We start from the raw sequence: 18,880 nt of genomic DNA on the forward strand, positions 1-18,880 counted from the left end.
CCAACATTTTCCCCACTACTGATGTCAGGCTAACCAGTCTATAATTACCCGTTTTCTCTCTCCCTCCCTTTTTAAAAAGTGGTGTTACATTAGCTACCCTCCAGTCCATAGGAACTGATCCAGAGTCAATAGACTGTTGGAAAATGATTACCAATGCATCCACTATTTCTAGGGCCACCTCCTTAAGTACTCTGGGATGCAGACTATTAGGCCGTGAGGATTTATTGGCCTTCAATCCCATCAATTTCCCTAATACAATTTTCCACCTAATAAGGATATCCTTTAGTTCCTCCTTCTCACTAGACCCTCGGTTCCCTAGTACTTCCGGAAGGTTATTTGTGTCTTCCTTCGTGAAGACAGAACCAAAGTATTTGTTCAATTGGTCTGCCATTTCTTTGTTCTCCATTATAAATGTTGAATACCCCTGGATGTTGAGTTCCCAGCCTTGGTCACCCTGGAGCATGTCTCCGTGATCCCAATTACATCACATCCGTTAACTGCTATCTGCGCAGTTAATTCATCCACCTTATTCCAAATACTCCTCGCATTGAGGCACAGAGCCTTCAGGCTTGTCTTTCTAACACTCTTTACCCCTTTAGAATTTTGGTGTAATGTGGCCCTTTTTGCTTTTTGCCTTAGGTTTCTCTGCCCTCCACTTTTACTTTTCTTCTTTCTATCTTTTGCTTCTGCCCCCATTCTACTTCCCTCTGTCTCCCTGCATAGGTTCCCATCACCCTGCCATATTAGTTTAATTCCTCCCCAACAGCACTAGCAAACACTCCCCCTAGGACATTGGTTCCAGTCCTGCCCAGGTGCAGACCGTCCGGTTTGTACTGGTCCCACCTCCCCCAGAACCGGTTCCAATGTCCCAGGAATTTGAATCCCTCCCTTCTGCACCACTCCTCAAGCCACGAATTCATCTGAGCTATTCTGCAATTCCTACTCTGACTAGCACGTGGCACTGGTAGCAATGCTGAGATTACACTTTTGAGGTCCTACTTTTTAATTTAGCTCCTAGCTCCTTAAATTCATCTCATAGGACCTCATCCCGTTTTTTACCGATATCTTTGGTGCCTATCTGCACCACAACAACTGGCTGTTCACCCTCCCTTTTCAAAATGTCCTGCACCCGCTCTGAGACAACCTTGACCCTTGCACCAGGGAGGCAACATACCATCCTGGAGTCTCGGCTGCGGCCGCAGAAACACCTATTTATTCCCCTTACAATTGAATCCCCTATCACTATAGCTCTCCCACTCGTTTTCCTGCCCTCCTGTGCAGCAGAGCCACCCACGGTGCCATGAACTTGGCTGCTGCTGCTCTCTCGTGATGAGTCATTCCCCTCAACAGTACCCAAAGCGGTGTATCTGTTTTGCAGGGGGATGACTACAGGGGACCCCTGCACTACCTTCCTTGTAGTGCTCTTCCTGTTGGTCACCCATTCCCTAGTGGCTGTGTACCCTTTACCTGTAGTAAGACCAACTCACTAAACATGCTGTTCATGTCCTCCTCAGCATCGTGGATGCTCCAGAGTAAATCCACCTGCAACTCCAGTGCCACAATGCGATCTGTCAGGAGCTGCAGGCGGATGCACTTCCCGCACACGTAGTTGTCAGGGACACTGGAAGCGTCCCTGACTTCCTACATAGCACAGGAGGAGTATAATACGTGTCCGAGCTCTCCTGCCATGATGGTAAATAAGTTTTTTCCTTGAGTCAGCGCTGGATGATTGTTGCTTTTTCAGTGACACCGAGGCTTCTTGTTAGGTTCTTCTTGTTGCTTTGCTGTAACCTCGTGTGGCAAGTTAGATGTTTTCAAAGCCAGAGTCAAAGAGCCCAGAGTCCAAGTGCTTTTCCAGAGTGTTCTCGGGTACGTTTCTTCAAAAGTGTTTCCTCAGCCCAAAGGTTACCACCCAAGCTACCAGCAAGGCCCCCAGTTATACCTGAGAGGCTGCTTAAACTTTTGCGTCAAAACTCAGGTGCACAATTAATTTTTGATGACTGCTTTTGTGCGATTTTGACAGGCTGATCAACTCTAATGTGATCCCTTTGTGAGAATCTTGGTGGGCTGATTGAACATTAGCATGATACAAGATTCGCAAAGGTGTTGATGGGGTTTTTGAATGGTGCTGTTAGAATGTAATCAGGTCTTGATACTGTCCATTGTGTGTTTTGCTGATGCCAGGGTTTTTCTGTATAGCCGTTTTAAGAACTATTAAAATATGTATGTATCTGGGTCCCTGGTAAGTGGGCTTTTGATAGACTGCTAATGTCTCCCTGGGGCCTGCCTCTCAGGTGGGTTAGCAGCCCTATGAAGACCCAGCATACAATTTAAAATGTCCAAACTCAATCTAAAAGGCCCTAGTTTAGTCCAAAGGCGCCTAATAGTGAAATATTTCTGTCCACATTTCTCCTTCAAAAGTCTAACACAGTTCCCTTTTAAATTCCAGACTCGCGTCTATTGAGCAGGGGGTCCCAGAATTTTGTGAATCCTACAGTCCCGCCTTTGACACTATTTCCTTATAGTTTCACTGTTGGTGAACAAAATTCATTACATCCCAGAGCTAAACCTCAATTACCTAGTTGAAAAAAAACCCTCGACACATTACATTTCCGCCACAAATACAATAATCAAGTATGCGTTTTGTGTTACAAGCTCCATTGGCAGAGGGGATCCAACCCCCGCACCCCCCACCCCCCAACCACCTCCACTCTTACATGTCATACTTAAATACATTTCAAGATTCTTCAAGATATATTACAAACTTTCAGAGTAAACTCCAACATTACAAAATTTTAAAGTACACTCTCCTGGGCGTATCTTACAGCCGGGAGGTCAGTTACACATTAACCAAACATTCAGGTTACACACCATTTCTATACAAAATAAAATACAGCACTTTATACAGAAAAACCAAAATAATACTTAAATGCCCAATATTTCCCTTTTTACCCAAATCCCTGCACTTGTACAGCAGGTAGTCTGGGACTTTAAATTTAAATAGAAATCCTTGCGATTGTACTGCCGTACCTCATATCTCTGTTCCATGTTTTGCTCCCTCCCTCCACACACATATCTCGCAGCCTAGTCAGGGCTCATCGAATACCTTCTGGTGCCGGGATTGGTGGCCTTTTTTCCTCTTCCTGCAACTAGTCCACAGTAAATACACTACAATGATAAGCTGAGACAAAATAAGAGTATGGGAGGCAATCCGAATCCATGGAGGGACTTCTCTGTTCTCCATCAAATCCCACCAAGGTGGAACTTTTATGTCTGTGATTTCCCTCCCAACTTGCACTGTTTTCTGTTCTAGCGTGTAGAAATGTTTCTGGGACACTTCCACTGCCTTCAGCAGAGCGGTGAGATGTTCGGGCAGAGGGACGATTGTATACCCGAAATGTGCAACGTCATTTTGCAGGTTTGTTACATTGCTCCTGACAGTGAGGTGAATGGTAGAGGGTTCAGTAATATTCATTCCTGGGCCACTTGAACTTCAGCCTCGGGTTTAAAACAGAAACTGCTTTCTCTCACCGGGCACCAGATGTAGGGTCCGTGTTGATAGTGGGCCACACTGGTGGTGACACAATATGTCCCACCCGCTATGTATGCCACTTGTGGAGGAACGTGGTCTTGGGCCACCACCTCCATAGTGCAGCTGATAGACCGTGCGCCAGCAGCTTTAAACCCGCATTGTGATCTTGTTTAGGCATTCAAGTGCTGGGGGCACAGTATTACATGTGCACCCCGGCTCCGGCATCCGGAGAGGTCAGTACCTGTCATCGAGTGCTCCCACTTTACGACATAAGGTGGGACCGCTGTGAAACGAATGTGTGCTCCTCCCTGAATGACCCCTATATTCTCCACTCTGTAAATGGGTGCTGGTCGGGGTGTCTCACTCATGACTGGCATCCTGACCATTACCCCCTATAAGTGTATGGTTGGAACGTCCACAGTCTGCTGGTACAGGGTAGGCTTCAGAGGCTAGACGTAGCTGACACGGATTTAGTGAATGACTAAATGGGTGGAGTGCTGCGAGGTGCTTGTTACTGATCCAGGAGGGGACTTGACCTTGGCTCAAGTCCTCCACGTTACTGCGGCCCTCGCCCAGCAACCATGCCCCGTGCAGCACGCACACCTCATTCTGTGCCGCCTGATTCAAAGCATTCCGATCCTCCCGTATCAGTGCATTCACAATCTTTGCGTGTCTTTCCAGCTCTTCAATAATATCTTTTAAATGGACCGTCATAGCTTGGTCCTCGTGTAGCTCTGAGCCTACCACTGTATTCTCATCCCCCAGTATTTAGCGTAACTGATCCTTAAGTCCATTAATTTGAATCTGGAGTTCACATCGTCCATGCTGTTGACGACTGAGGACCCAGTGTTATAAGCCGTAAAAATATCGTTCCACGTCCGCCTTCTCTGCCTCCCTGTACCACTATTTTGCTCTGCGGGGAAACTGTACAAATGTTCTTTATCCACCTCCCCAAAGTCTAGCTCATAAAAACGTCGAACCATATCCCGAAATAGAGCTTGATACAATCGCTCTGTCTCCTTGGGGCACCATGCCAGTAAGTGGACTTCAGTCAGATTTATTATTACTGATGCCACTGCATAGTGTACCCCCTGGTATAGGATTTTTCCTGTAGGTATTAAACTAGCCCGTTCCCTGGTCCCTTGGTAGTTGTGAGACACCTCTCTAGTATGGTCTTAGCTGGCGGGGTGGTCGGTGGGGGCCCTCTAGTGTGTGCGACTAATTCCGTGGCATTTATTGGGGTCGGGGAACGTGGGATCACAAGGCGTATAGAAATTGGTCCCACACCATCCCCTTCCCTGAATCCTGCCACTGTCTAACGAACACTATAGAGATGCCTGCTGGACAGACCTTCTCCGATCCCCACATGCACACATACATTCCTTGCTCTGACTCCCACCATTTATCCCAACATACTCTCACTCCATCTGGGGCACTCGTAATGGTCCGGTAGGTATCATTGTTAAGCCGTTCTCATCCAGCTTCCTGGTCCCCCGCGTCCTTGCTCAGCTTTCTGAGCCACCACCACCTACCCAGGGGAATCTGTCCTCTACAACTCAAACACACCCTCTTTCCTTCCATCACCCTAACCTGGGAAGCAACAATCTGAACCCTTGGGCATGGGAGGGATATCTCCCCATAAGTAAACCCGGCCTGGCTGGGGTGTTTGGTTGAATTGGACCCAAGCCATTCCTGGCCACCTTCCCTCGTGGTGATAGATGGCGACCTCACTCGCGCCTCGAGTACCATCCCCGGTAGTAACGATGGGCGCTCTTCCACCCGAGCACCCAACAATCCGGGACTCCTTGACATCACCTCTCTTGCCGGTGTTTTCCCCCAGTAGGGCGAGTAGGAACAGGATTCCTTCCACCATTTCTGACTTTCCTGCAGGGGTCATACAACAGACAGCCTTGCCTTTGAGAAAACGTTCTCTGGCTTGGCTACAAGGTAATCTTATTCAAATTTAGATTTGAACGCTCTAAACTTCAAAACCAAACCACTAACTTAAAATTCAAAACCTCTTTAACTTAGATACTAACTTAAACCAAAGCTTTATACAGCGCCACCCGTCTCCAGGTGGTCAGGTTACATCCTGGATGTCCTGTGCCTTCTGCGGTATCTGGGCAGCATTTGTACCGGGGACCATGGCGTCCTAGGCCGTGAGATTCGGTTACTCCTTCTCACGGGGTTGGTAGTCGGGGGTTTTCTGAGTCCCATACAATAGGTGGGATGGTCCTTCCCTCTATGCAGTGAACAGCGCCTAACCCTAAAGCTAGTGGGACTACTATCTCCCCTGTTGGTTCCCCATAGTCGGAACCTATGTCCGGTGGGGCTGTTACTTCCCCCACAGGCTTCCCATAATCGGGTTCAGTGCCTGGTGGGGCTGTTACCTCTGTTGTGGGCTCGTTCCCTTCAGAGGCTACGACCGGTGGGGCTGCTGCCTCCCCTGCCGGTTCCCTACAGTCGGGCACTGCAGGCCTGGGACCTTTTGCCCTTAAGCAGTCTCCCGCCTTCCGCAGTATTTGCTTCCTGGTGTCCCTCTCGGGATGGAGCAGTCTGAATCGTAGCGTAGAGGACCATGGGAACCTGGGCTGTGGGGTGCGGAAGGTCCTTATAAGGCCTTTGAGTACCTGGGGCTTGTACGAGTCCCAAACTATAGGTGGGACAGCCCCTCCAGTAATGCAGCTCATGGCCCCTACTTGTACGGCCTGTGAGTCTGCCCCCACTACCCCTGCGGTTCCCTCACAGTCGGAAGCTGCCAGCCGGGGGCCCTTGTCCTGACGATGGCTCACCCCTCCTGGCTGCCTTTTTTGCTTAGCTTACACTGGTTGATGTGGAACCATTTTGTGCGGCGGGGCAATTTGACAGCGTACACCATGGGGCTTGCTTTATCAACAATATTGTATGGCCCCATGTATAGTACTTCAAAAACCTCTACCCATATGAAGTTCCTTACCATCACCTGATCCCCTACCGCCCATTCGTGGTGTCTACGGGGTTCCAATAGCAATCGGTTACTCCTGTGCTGCCTAGTTAATTCAGAGACTAGGGTCCTGAACTTAAGGAAAGGTAACGTCGATGGTATGAGACGTGGATTGGCTAGAATAGTGATACTTAAAGGGTTAACAATGGCAAACATTTAAAGATCACATGGATGAACTTCAACAATTGAATATCCCTGTCTGAAGTAAAAATAAAACGGGGAAGGTGGTTCAACTGTGGCTAACAAGGAAAATTATGGATAGTGTTAAATCCAAGGAAGAGGCATATAAATTGGCCAGAAAAAGCAGCAAACCTGAGGACTGGGAGAATTTTATAATACAGCAGAGGAGGACAAAGGGTTTAATTAGAAGGGTAAAAATAGAGTATGAGAGGAAGCTTGCTTGGAACATAAAAAATGACTGCAAAAGCTTCTATAGGTATGTGAAGAGAAAAAGATTAGTGAAGACAAACATAGGTCCCTTGCAGCCAGATTCAGGTGAATTTATAATGGGGAACAAAGAGATGATGGACCAGTTAAACAAATACTTTGGTTCTGTTTTCTGGAAATACTAAGGGACCGAGGGTCTAGTGAGAAGGTGGAACTGAAAGAAATCCTTATTTGGCAGGAAATTGTGATAGGGAAGTTGATTGGATTGAAGGCAGATAAATCCCCTGGGCCTGATAGTCTGATCCCCAGAGTAGGTAAGGAAGTAGCCCTAGAAATAGTGGATGCATTGGTGATCATTTTCCAACAGTCTATCGACTCTGGATCAGTTCCTATGGACTGGAGGGTAGCTAATGTAACACCATTTTTAAGAAGGGAGGGAGAAAGAAGGTGAGTAATTATAGGCCGGTTAGCCTGACATCAGTAGTGGGGAAAATGTTGGAATCAATTATTAAAGATGAAATAGCAGCACATTTGGAAAGCAGTGACGAGATCAGTCCAAGTCAGCATGGATTTATGAAAAGGAAATCCTGCTTGACAAATCTTCTAGAATTTTTTGAGGATGTAACTGGTAGAGTGGACAAGGGAGAACCAGTGGATGTGGTGTATTTGGACTTTCAAAAGGCTTTTGACAAGGTCCCACACAAGAGATTGGTGTGCAAAATCAAAGCACATGGTATTCAGGGTAATGTACTGACGTGGATCGAGAACTGGTTGGCAGACAGGAAGCAGAGAATCGGGATAAACGGGTCCTTTACAGAATGGCAGGCAGTGACAAGTGGAGTGCCGCAGTGGTCAGTGCTGGGACCCCAGCTATTTACAATATACATTAATGATTTGGATGAGGGAATTGAGTGTATTATTTCCAAGTTTGCAGATGAGACTAAGCTGGGTAGCAGTGTGAGCTGTGAGGAGGACGCTAAACGGCTGCAGGATGACTTGGACAGTTTAGGTGAGTGGGCAAACAAGTGGCAGATGCAGTATAATGTGGATAAATGTGAGGTTATCCACTTTGGTGGCAAAAACACGAAGGCAAAATATTATCTGAATGGCGACAGATTAGGAAAAGGGGAGGTGCAACGAGACCTGGGTGTCATGGTACATCAGTCATTGAAAGTTGGCATGCACGTGCAGCAGGCGGTGAAGAAGGCAAATGGTATGTTGGCCTTCATAGCTAGGGGATTTGAGTATAGGAGCAGGGAGGTTTTACTGCAGTTGTACACGGCCTTAGTGAGGCCTCACCTGGAATATTGTGTTAAGTTTTGGTCTCCTAATCTGAGGAAGGACATTCTTGCTATTGATGGAGTGCAGCGATGGTTCACCAGACTGATTTCCGGGATGGCAGGACTGACATATGAGGAGAACTGGATTGACTGGGCCTGTATTCATTGGAGTTTAGAAGGATGAGAGGAGATCTCATAGAAACATATAAAATTCTGACGGGTCTGGACAGGTTAGATGCAGGAAGAATGTTTTCGATGTTGGGGAAGTCCAGAAGGTAAGTCATTTCGGACTGAGATGAGAAGAAACTTCTTCACTCAGAGCATTGTTAACCTTTCCCGACCGCAGAGAGTTGTTGATGCCAGTTCATTGCATATATTCAAGAGGGAGTTAGATATGGCCCTTACGGCTAAAGGGATCAAGGGGTAGGGAGAGAAAGCAGGAAAGGGATACTGAGGTGAATGATCAGCCATGATCTTATTGAATGGTGGTGCAGGCTCGAAGGGCCGAATGGCCTACTCCTGCTCCTATTTTCTATGTTTCTATGTTTCCCCATGTTACCAGCAGCCTGCCAGTGAATCTGTTTGAGGTGCTCAAACAGAATCTTAATGAAGCTGTCCCGGTTCACTTCTCTGAGTTGGCCTTCAGTAAGCACCGGGGCTAGTACATGGGTGGGAATTCGCGTGATCCAGCCAGTCATAAGCTCGTGCGGGGAATACCCCGTGCTTTTCGATGGGCTGGCCCGGACCCCCATTACGACCAACGGCAAGACCTCCACCCATGCCTTGGATGAGTCTCCATTCTCCTTTCACAGCCTGTCCTTTATAGTCCGATTTAATTGCTCGACAGGGCCCGATGACTGCGGGCTGTGGGCAACATGCCATTTCCCCTCGATGCCGAGCATTTAAGGGTGGTCTGCATCACCTTCCCGGTAAAATGACTTCCCTGGTCGAACTCCACATACTGTGGAAGTCCCCACTGGGAGAACACTTCCCTAACTAAAATTCTAGCTGTACCTAGTGTGGTCGCTGTGCGGCATGGGAAGACTTCCACCCATTTAGAGAAAACATGTACCAAAACCAGGCAGTATTTGTATCCTCCCTGGGCAGTGGATAGGGGCCCGATGTAGTTGATCTGTATCGACTGCCATGGTCCCTCTACCCTTCTGATATGCCCCATGGACACCTTCCTTTTCTGGGTGTTAGGTTTGTTGGCTGCACACACCAAACACTCCGAGCAAAACTGCTGGGCACCCTCCCTGAGTCCTGGCCACCACCCTGCCTGTTCCACCTGTTGCCAGGTGGTCTCAGGTCCGGGGTGTCCGGCTCCTGGACCCTCGTGGGCCAGTTGGAGGAATTCCCTTTGGTGCTGCTGTGGAATAATCCACTGATCCCCATGGAACAACATGCCTTCCTTTACAGCCACTTTAACTGCGCCGTACGGACCCTCTGCTTTCTCCCCCTTGGCTAGCAAACTCAAGTCAAATCTCAGGGCGGAATCCTGCACCTGAACCGTTTTAAAGTTCGGGGCCAATGCTACCCCTGCACTCCCTTCTGTCCTGTCTCTGCCCCTAATTGCTGCTACGAGACCTAAATTGTACAGGTCCCAGAAACTGCCCATACGAGCACCCTCTTTAGCTAGGGTGTCTGCCCGCTGGTTACCCTCCCCACGAGGTTCAGCCTTTGAGTGGGCCTTTACCTTATGTATATACACCTGCCTTTCACTGCCTATAGCCCGCCTGATTCTCTCCAGCAACGGTTTATTTGCTAGAGGTTTCCCGTCCGCAGATGACACAAAGATTAGTGGGAAAGCGAGTTGTGCCGAGGACACAGAGAGGCTGCAAAGAGATTTAGATAGGTTAAGCGAATGGGCTAAGGTTTGGCAGATGGAATACAATACAATGTCGGAAAATGTGAGGTCATCCACCTTGGAAAAAAAAACAGTAAAAGGGAATATTATTTGAATGGGGAGAAATTACAACATGCTGTGGTGCAGAGGGACCTGGGGGTCTTTGTACATGAATCCCAAAAAGTTAGTTTGCAGGTGCAGCAGGTAATCAGGAAGGCGAATGGAATGTTGGCCTTCATTGCGAGAGGGATGGAGTACAAAAGCAGGGAGGTCCTGCTGCAGCTGTACAGGGTATTGGTGAGGCCGCACCTGGAGTACTGCGTGCAGTTTTGGTCACCTTACTTAAGGAAGGATATACTAGCTTTGGAGGGGGTACAGAGACGATTCACTAGGCTGATTCCGGAGATGAGGGCGTTACCTTATGATGATAGATTGAGGAGACTGGGTCTTTACTCGTTGGAGTTCAGAAGGATGAGGGGTGATCTTATAGAAACATTTAAAATAATGAAAGGGATAGACAAGATAGAGGCAGAGAGGTTGTTTCCACTGGTCGGGGAGACTAGAACTAGGGGGCACAGTCTCAAAATACAGGGGAGCCAATTTAAAACCGAGTTGAGAAGGAATTTCTTCTCCCAGAGGGTTGTGAATCTGTGGAATTTTCTGCCCAAGGAAGCAGTTGAGGCTAGCTCATTGAATGTATTCAAACCACAGATAGATAGATTTTTAACCAATAAGGAAATTAAGGGTTACGGGGAGCGGGCGGGTAAGTGGAGCTGAGTCCACGGCCAGATCAGCCATGATCTTGTTGAATGGCGGAGCAGGTTCGAGGGGCTAGATGGCCTATTCCTGTTCCTAATTCTTATGTTCTTATGTTCTTACATTCTTATGTAATGCCTGCGACAGGACCAGATGGCCAGGTATTCTGTACACGAATTGCAGGTAAACATGCTATCTGAACAAATCGTGTACGGGGTAGGGAACTCCTCTGGGTGCGTCACAATATACACCACCGTCAACAGTTCAGCATGCTGGGTGCTCATGGTGCTCGGGAGCTTAATCGCCAGGGCAATGCCTGCCCGTGGGTCATAGATCCCACAGCCCGTGAGCCGCTCGCCTGCAGACACTGTGCTGGACCCATCAACATAGATTTCGTGGTCTGTGGGATGTATCCTGGCCCGAAATCCGACATCGACATCCCATACCCCTTCTATGGAACACCTATGGGCCACCCCTGAGTAGATCATGTTGGCCGCTAGTCTCGGCTCGCAAAGACCTTTCACCTTTAAGTCCATTTGGGAGAGAAGTAGGTTCTAGCGAGCAATGTGGGCACTGCTCACTGTCCCGTCTTTAATTCTCCAATCTAGGAGCATTTGGGTGGGCATGTGATGGGTGAGGAGCGTAATTGGAGAACCCTCGTAAAGATAAGGGATCTTTTTACTGCCCAATGAGTGGCGAGGAGGTGCCTTTCACAGTTGGAGTATGCCTTCTCCATATCTGTGAGGACCCTGGAGGTGTAGACACCGGTCTTAGCTGGCCATGTCGCTCCTGAAGCAGTACTGCACTCAGGCTATCCCCACTGGCTGCTACCTCCAGGAAAAACTCCTCATCCCCATCAATAGCCCCTAAAGCTGGCGCGGTTTGCAGGTTTTTTTTTAAATTGAGTGAATGCCTCCTCGCAGCTTTTATCCTAGTCCCACTCCACTCCTTTGTGAAGGAGTTGGAGTAGGGGGGCTGCTGTGGCTGCGTAGTCCTCAATGAAATCCCTGCAGTAACTGGTAAGCCCGCGGAAAGATCTTACTCCAGTAACAGAATGAGGGGCTGGCAATTCCTGCACTGCTTCTCTCCTAGCCTTATATATAGCCCTCTCGCCTGCGCGCACAGTCAGCCCCAGGAATTTTACTTCTGGCTGGCCGATCTGTGCTTCTTTGGGTTAACTTTAAAACCCTCTTCCTTTAGCAGTCCCAGCAGTTCAGCCAGCAGTGGGCCGTGCTCCTCACCCTTGTCGATGAAAGGAGCAGGTCATCCACAAACTGTACCAACTGCTGGGGCTTGCTGAAGTGTTTTAGACAATTGGCCATGCATTGGTGGAATATACTGGGGCTGTTATGAAATCCCTGGGGAAGGCAGTTCCACGTGTATTGCTGGCCATTGAAGGTAAAAGCAAATTTGCCTGGTTCCCTCTCTTTAATGGGATGGACCAAAAACCGTTTGAGATATCCAGCACCATGAAGGTGCACGCGGATGCCGGTATGCTTCCAATTAGGTCGGCGACTGCAGCGACTGTGGGCGCGCAGGCTGGGATATTGCGTGTGCGACTTGGTGGCTCTCCACGAATTGTCCGGTTTCCTAACAGGCCAAAGTGGTGAGTTCATGTGGGTGGCTATCGGCCTCAACACTCCCTGTGTGACTCGGGAACTCAGGGCAATCTCCAGGTCTGCCTCTGCCTCCCTAGGGAAATTATACTGTTTTTGGGGCCTTGTCATGTGATCCCCATCTACGTTAACCTCGACCCCTGTTACCCTTCCACAATCATGCTTGTGGGTGGCGAATGCACTGAGATTTTCCCGCACAAATGCCTGATACTCTCTGGGGGTACTGCTTACCAGTAACTCGAGGTGATAGCCTACTTTTGGCTTTACCGTGCATAGGGTCCCTTTGCCTTGTATCCCCGGGATCACTACAACTTCTTTATCTTCCCCTGTGCACACCGCTCCCCATAGACAATGATTCCTAAGATCTTCTAGGACCTTGTGGCCAATAATGAAATCTGCGCCTAAGATCCTTGTTCCCTCTTTCTCCCACTTCATTAAGACACACGTCCACTTGGTGTAGTTCGGGACCTAGAATGTCAGGTCCCTCATTGAAACATCTGTGAACTCATCCCTTTTTGGTGTGGAAGCAGGTCATCCTCGATATGAGGGACTGCCTAATACTGTACTACTTGGTGTGGAGTGCTCCTGAGTCAGTTGATAGTGGAATGGAGAACGAGCCAGCCAGCTCGTTACCTGTGAACCCTACCAAGGAATACGGGACTCCGTTCGATAGAGGTGAGGTGGTTGGGTTATCTGCATAGATGATGGTGCTGGAAGCACCAGTGTCCAGCAGATAGATCCCTTTAACCCTCTCCACCTCCATCTTCACGCAAGGCCGTTTCCACATCACACTGTAAAGGGCACAGGTATACAGGCTGCGCTGGCTCCAGTCATGGATCAGGATTAGGTGGGGCAGTTGGGGTTGTGCCTGTGGCTACAGCTACCTTCCCTGAGCCCATTATCATAGTTCAGAGCACGGCTACAATCTCATCGAAGCTGCCAGAGGGATTGTGTGCCACAAGTCCAGATTTTTCGGCTGGGGCTGTTAACCTTTTGTGGCAGGGGAATCCTTTAAGGGTGGGGATTCCTTTCCTGCCCTATCTTTCCAAGGATTTCGGCAATCCTTATGCCAGTGTCCACTTTTTCCGCACCCATAGCACATACACTTTGAGTCGGAAGGGCTCCCCCCTTCCTGGTGCCATTCTCTCCTGGAATTACTGGGCCGGATCTCATCGACCTTTCCTTTTTATGGGGCCTCAACTGTCCCTGTGCCGTTGTGGTAAGCCAGGGTTATCTGTCTAACCACTGACTCCTCGGTAATGGTGGAGTTTCTGGAGTCGAACCACAGCTCGGCTTTAGCCTTTATTTGTGGCAGGCAATTAGCCACCTGGCTACGAAGCCAGTGAGCTGTTGGTTCCCGGTCCAGGTGTTCCCGGTTGAGATCTCCTCCACATGCTCTCTCGTAGGCAGGCCACAGCTTGTCTGCGAAAGCCTGTGGAGTTTCGCCTGCCTGCTGCAGGGTTTTCTTGACCCGGGAAAACGGACTTCCATCATTTAGGCCCAGAACGTCTAACACCTCTTCTTGGATCGCAGCGTATGTGCTCTGCCCCTTCTCGCTATCTGCAGAGAGGGTCTGGTATACCTTGAAATCTGAGGAGAAAAGCAATATTTTAGCTTGTTCAGCCTCATTGCAGCTGTTTATACCGGCTGCCTGCTCTATGTCCATAAAATGGACCGAGGGGTCCCCTTGAGGGGTTAACTTTTCTAAATGAGCTACCATTGCCCGGAGCTGCTGGGTTCCATGGGGGATTACAAATTGGCTCTCCAGGGCCCCTTGTCCCTGACCACCATTGCCGGCACTATACTTTTATTGTCGGATCGGGCACACCGGCCCCGGTCCTGACACCCATTGTATTTCCTCAGTGCAGCGCTCACTCTGTACTGCCAGGCTTAACCTCCGTAGGGCTACAGGCAGTGGTTGGACGCCCCTTTCTGCCACTCTATCCCTCTCCCCCTCTACTCCCCCTTGCTCCTGCACGTCTCCCTTTGGAGTGCTTGGGCTTATCAGCCATACCATCCCCTTAGCATTAGATAGGGCCTGGGTTAAACTTTTTATCTTGGCCTCTAGGGCCCATGATCCTCCACCTCAAAGCCCTTGCTACTGGCTAATTTATAGGCTGCCTGCAAATCCCCTATCCTCTCCTCCTGTTCTCTTATTACTTTTGTTAGGCAGGCATTTTCCTCCCGCAGCGCTAGCTCATTCCCCTTTCCTTCTGTTACTTGGCATTGGAAATAGTCCTGCTTATTCCTGTGGGTCTCCTCTAGCTGCAATCTGCTATGCTTTTGTTTAGCTAATTCCTCAAACATTTTCTCCCCTGCCATAGCCCTTACGGTTGAGTGCTCTTCGGATTCCCGGAGCTCTACTACCAGTTTCTTGACCTATCTATCCAGCAACTGGATCTGTCTTTGGTAGCAGACCAACCAAATAGCCTTTTCTATTGACCTTTTTATGGTCCTTGATCTCGGTCCACTTAGCAGCTGCATTCACTGGACGCTCAGCCCGTAACAGGCTTATGACCCACTTTTTGGTAATATATACTTTCTTAAATACATATTGGGAGATTCTTTCCTCCATTTTTGTTCTTTCTACCAGAACCGAATCTACATCCTCACATCCTTTGTACCAAGTTCCTACCTGGCTCACCATTATGTAGGGGGTGTTGGTTTTGTCAGCCTTTTCTGACCTTGACGGTTCAAATCATCTCACTCCCTGGTTCTGGGGCTTGGAATTACTTAGGGGATGTGATAGATATAGACAGACAACTGTTTAGTGCAAGAACAAATATTTTATTTAGAAAATAGCACACCTCCCACCACTACACTAACTCAGTTAAGCTCTGAAATTGCAGGAACTATGCTCACCAAAGGATTTCTCCACAGTTTAGACCAGTTGCACACTGCTTTCTCTCTCCTCAATCTTGTGGATTCTTTGGCTGGTTGCGCTGTCTTCGGTATTAGCACTGGTCGATGTTTTGATGGTAAATACGTTTTTTCCTTGAGTCAGCGCTAGATGATTGTTGGTTTTTCAGTGACTCTGAGGCTTCTTGTTAGGTTCTTCTTGTTGCGTTGCTGTAACCTCGTGTGGCAAGTTAGATGTTTCAAAGCCAGAGTCAAAGAGCCCAGAGTCCAATTGCTTTTCCAGAGTGTTCTCGGGTACGTTGCTTCAAAAGTGTTTCCTCAGCCCAAAGGTTGCCATACAAGCTACCAACAAGGCCCCAGTTATACCTGAGAGGCTGCTTAAACTTTTGTGCCAAAACTCGGGTGCACAATTGATTTTTGATAACTGCTTTTGTGCGATTTTGGCAGGCTGATCAACTCTAACGTGATTCCTTTGTGAGAATTTTGGTGGGATGATTGAGCATTAGCATGATACAAGATTCCTAAAGGTGTTGATTGGGTTTTTGAATGGTGCTGTTAGATTGTAATCAGGTCTTGATACTGTTCATTGTGTGTTTTGCTGATGCCAGGGTTTTTCTGTATAGTCGTTTTAAGAACTATTAAAATATGTATGTATTTAGGTCCCTGGTAAGTGGGCTTTTGATAGACTGCTAATGTCTCCCTGGGGTCTGCCTCCCAGGTGGGTTAGCAGCACTATAAGAATCCCATTTCCCTATGCAGACCCAGCATACAATTTAAAATGTCCAAACTCAATCTAAAAGGCCCTAGTTTAGTCCAAAGGCACCTAATAGTGAGATATTTCTGTCCACATTTCTCCTTCAAAAGTCTAACACAGTTCCCTTTTAAATTCCAGACACATGTGCATTGAGTAGGGGGCACCAGAATGTTGTGAATTCTACAATGGCTATGAACCTGTGCCATTTTGAAGTCTCTCTGGCTGCTGTCACTTACGCAGCGACCCAACATGGACTGGGGGAGAGCTGCCTTTGCTCACTGTCTGGCCTGGAACAATTTTGGACATTAGCTACTGTCATTGCCGAGTTCAATGTAGATTGTATTTGAGAGGGATGTCTGTGTCAAGCATTAGCTCCTAAACACACTGATCTTTGTTCTAACCGTGCATCAATTGTGGATGCAAACCCTATTAGCATATAACGTTGGAAACTGTTGTCTATAAATGATATAACCTAGTCAAGTAGCTTATGCCATGCTCTTTTCATGTTTGCAGAGGAAGGTATCTCATAATCGGGCGCAGCAGAGGCACACCGGAGGAGGCCTTGCTGTAATACAGACACTGACCGGCCTTGAGGAACGTGCTGCAGCACTAGTGGGGGCCCACAGTCGCACGGTCACCACCCGTGGTGTTGCTGGACCCTCCCATGTGTCACATGAGTAACGTGTCAAACAGTGTTAAAGTAATGTAACATCATTTCATTATAAAAGTATAGATGAATGATCATGTTATACATGCAGCCTCTGTGCTACTCTGTGCTACTCTCAGGTTGACAACATAAGCACATAAGAGCAGGCCATCTGTCCCCTTCTTTTTCCGCACTCCATAAACCCTCGCTCCCTTATCATTCTGTCTATCTGCGACTGATCCAGCCTCCACAGCTCTCTGGCGCAGTGAATTCCACATCGATGTACCACCATACGCACTACCATATGATGTATTAATATATAACGTCTCTCGCTCACATTTATTGGAGTAGTGCTGCTCCTCCTACGTATGCCAGCATGGCGCAATAATCCCTTCTGCTCTAATAAGCTCAATTGTGTTTTGCAGGACTCCCAGCTCCAGAGGCGCCAGTGGAGGACACACCCTCACATGCACCTTCCCCACTACATGTGTCATTCACCACGGGTGATGAAGAGGAGACCACCGAGCCAGAGGAGGAGGAATACCTAGAGACAGAGGAGGATGCCCCTTGCATCCCTCTGTCTGTTGAACCTGTGGCCACGACGTTGATTCCCACCGAAGAGGTACCGGTAACAAGTGGCATGGAGTTGGCTATGCCAAGGCGCACATTGGTGATGTCGCAGACCCCATGGAGGCTGGTTCAGCAGCTTGAGCAAAGGCCTACCCTGGGCGATCGCGTAGACAGGCTGGCACGACTATGTGAGGAGTCTGTCGTGATCAACCGCGAGCAGCTCCAGGTGTTTGTAGGGCTCACGGAAGAATTCTCCCGGGTGTCTGCTCGACAAGCAGAGGTGACGCAGCAGATGATCCACAAGATGCGTGAAAACACCGCCTCCTCCCATGCATTGCGGCATGCGTTCTTGGCGGCACACGGCACTGCACCCCAAGGTCCCATGACCACAAGCACCGGCACACAGGCGGGTCTGGAGGAAGCCCCATCTCCTGACTCGGAAGGCGATTTCCCTGTTTTGTCTTCTTCTCCAACAGCCCCGCAACAGGCGATCGTGACACCACATCCCTCACCACGGTCGGAAGTCTTGCCGTTGCCCACTGTGTTCCAGCTTTGTAGCAGTACCCGGGGACCAAAACGGGTGGGTGAGGTAAGGAGATGGTTGGGTCCAGGATCTGGAGGGAAACATGGCTGCAGGTAGGGAGGGGGGTACAATCTTTTAAATATTGTACATATTGTTCACATTCTTTATTGTTAGTGTTTTTATTGTTGTTTCACTGTTGGGGTGTGGGTGGGGGGATGGCGGGGTGGTGGGGTGAGGGAGTGTGTTTTTGTGTTTGTTATTTAAAAATAATGTTCAAGAGCTCTTAATTATTAAAACAATTTAGTTTCACTTTACAATTGTTGTGAAGTGCCTTCTAATAACGTAAGTTTTAGTAAAACATGAATGCAACTGTCGTAAAACAATGGCCAGGCCAGACCAAGTAAGGATGAAACGTTACTTATTAATATAAATATAATAAAATGTTTAATTGTGAGTGGATCTATCTTTAAAAGGCCCTTAAATAATTCACAAACTATCTAAGGCCCTGTTTAAGCAGCCTCCTCTCTTCCTGTGACGTTCAAAATGGCGTCCATAGTGCCGAGCTCTGTGAGGAAGGCCCGGGCAAAGCAACTATTCTCCAACGATGTTCTCAGCAAATGATCAGCCTGGCAATGTGCCAGCGATGTGCCGAAAGTTGCGCTGGGCAATGTGCGGGCGATCACCTCGGCGATGGGAGCCGAAAGTTAGGGGGAGAATTTTCCGGCGATGTTCCAGCCTAACTTTCCACTTTTTAGTCCAAAATGGGTGATAGCAGGCCATTTTGGCCGATATATGGGCACTAGCCCAGCGATGTGAAGTGGAAAGTCTAGCCCTATATATGTCAGGCAATAGAGGGAGTCACAAATGGGGGAATAAGAGGGCAAGTGCCAGCTGCAGGTTTGTCAGGAGATATTGTTTCTCTTCCATCGTATCCTATTGTGCCTCACAATTGTTTTGGTGTCACACTCCCGTTCTTCTTCTACTAAAAGTGAAATGGGAACTCCACAACCCATTCTAACCTCTCTTCCTCCTCTAGACTTGCTGCAATAGTAGAAGCATAACAAGAAAATGAACAAGGTCTGTCAATACTTCAAGCACCTGTCATCACGTCACTCTTTCCCTCTTAAG

Source organism: Pristiophorus japonicus, chromosome 7, assembly GCF_044704955.1.
Source record: "Pristiophorus japonicus isolate sPriJap1 chromosome 7, sPriJap1.hap1, whole genome shotgun sequence".
Classification (NCBI taxonomy): domain Eukaryota; kingdom Metazoa; phylum Chordata; class Chondrichthyes; family Pristiophoridae; genus Pristiophorus; species Pristiophorus japonicus.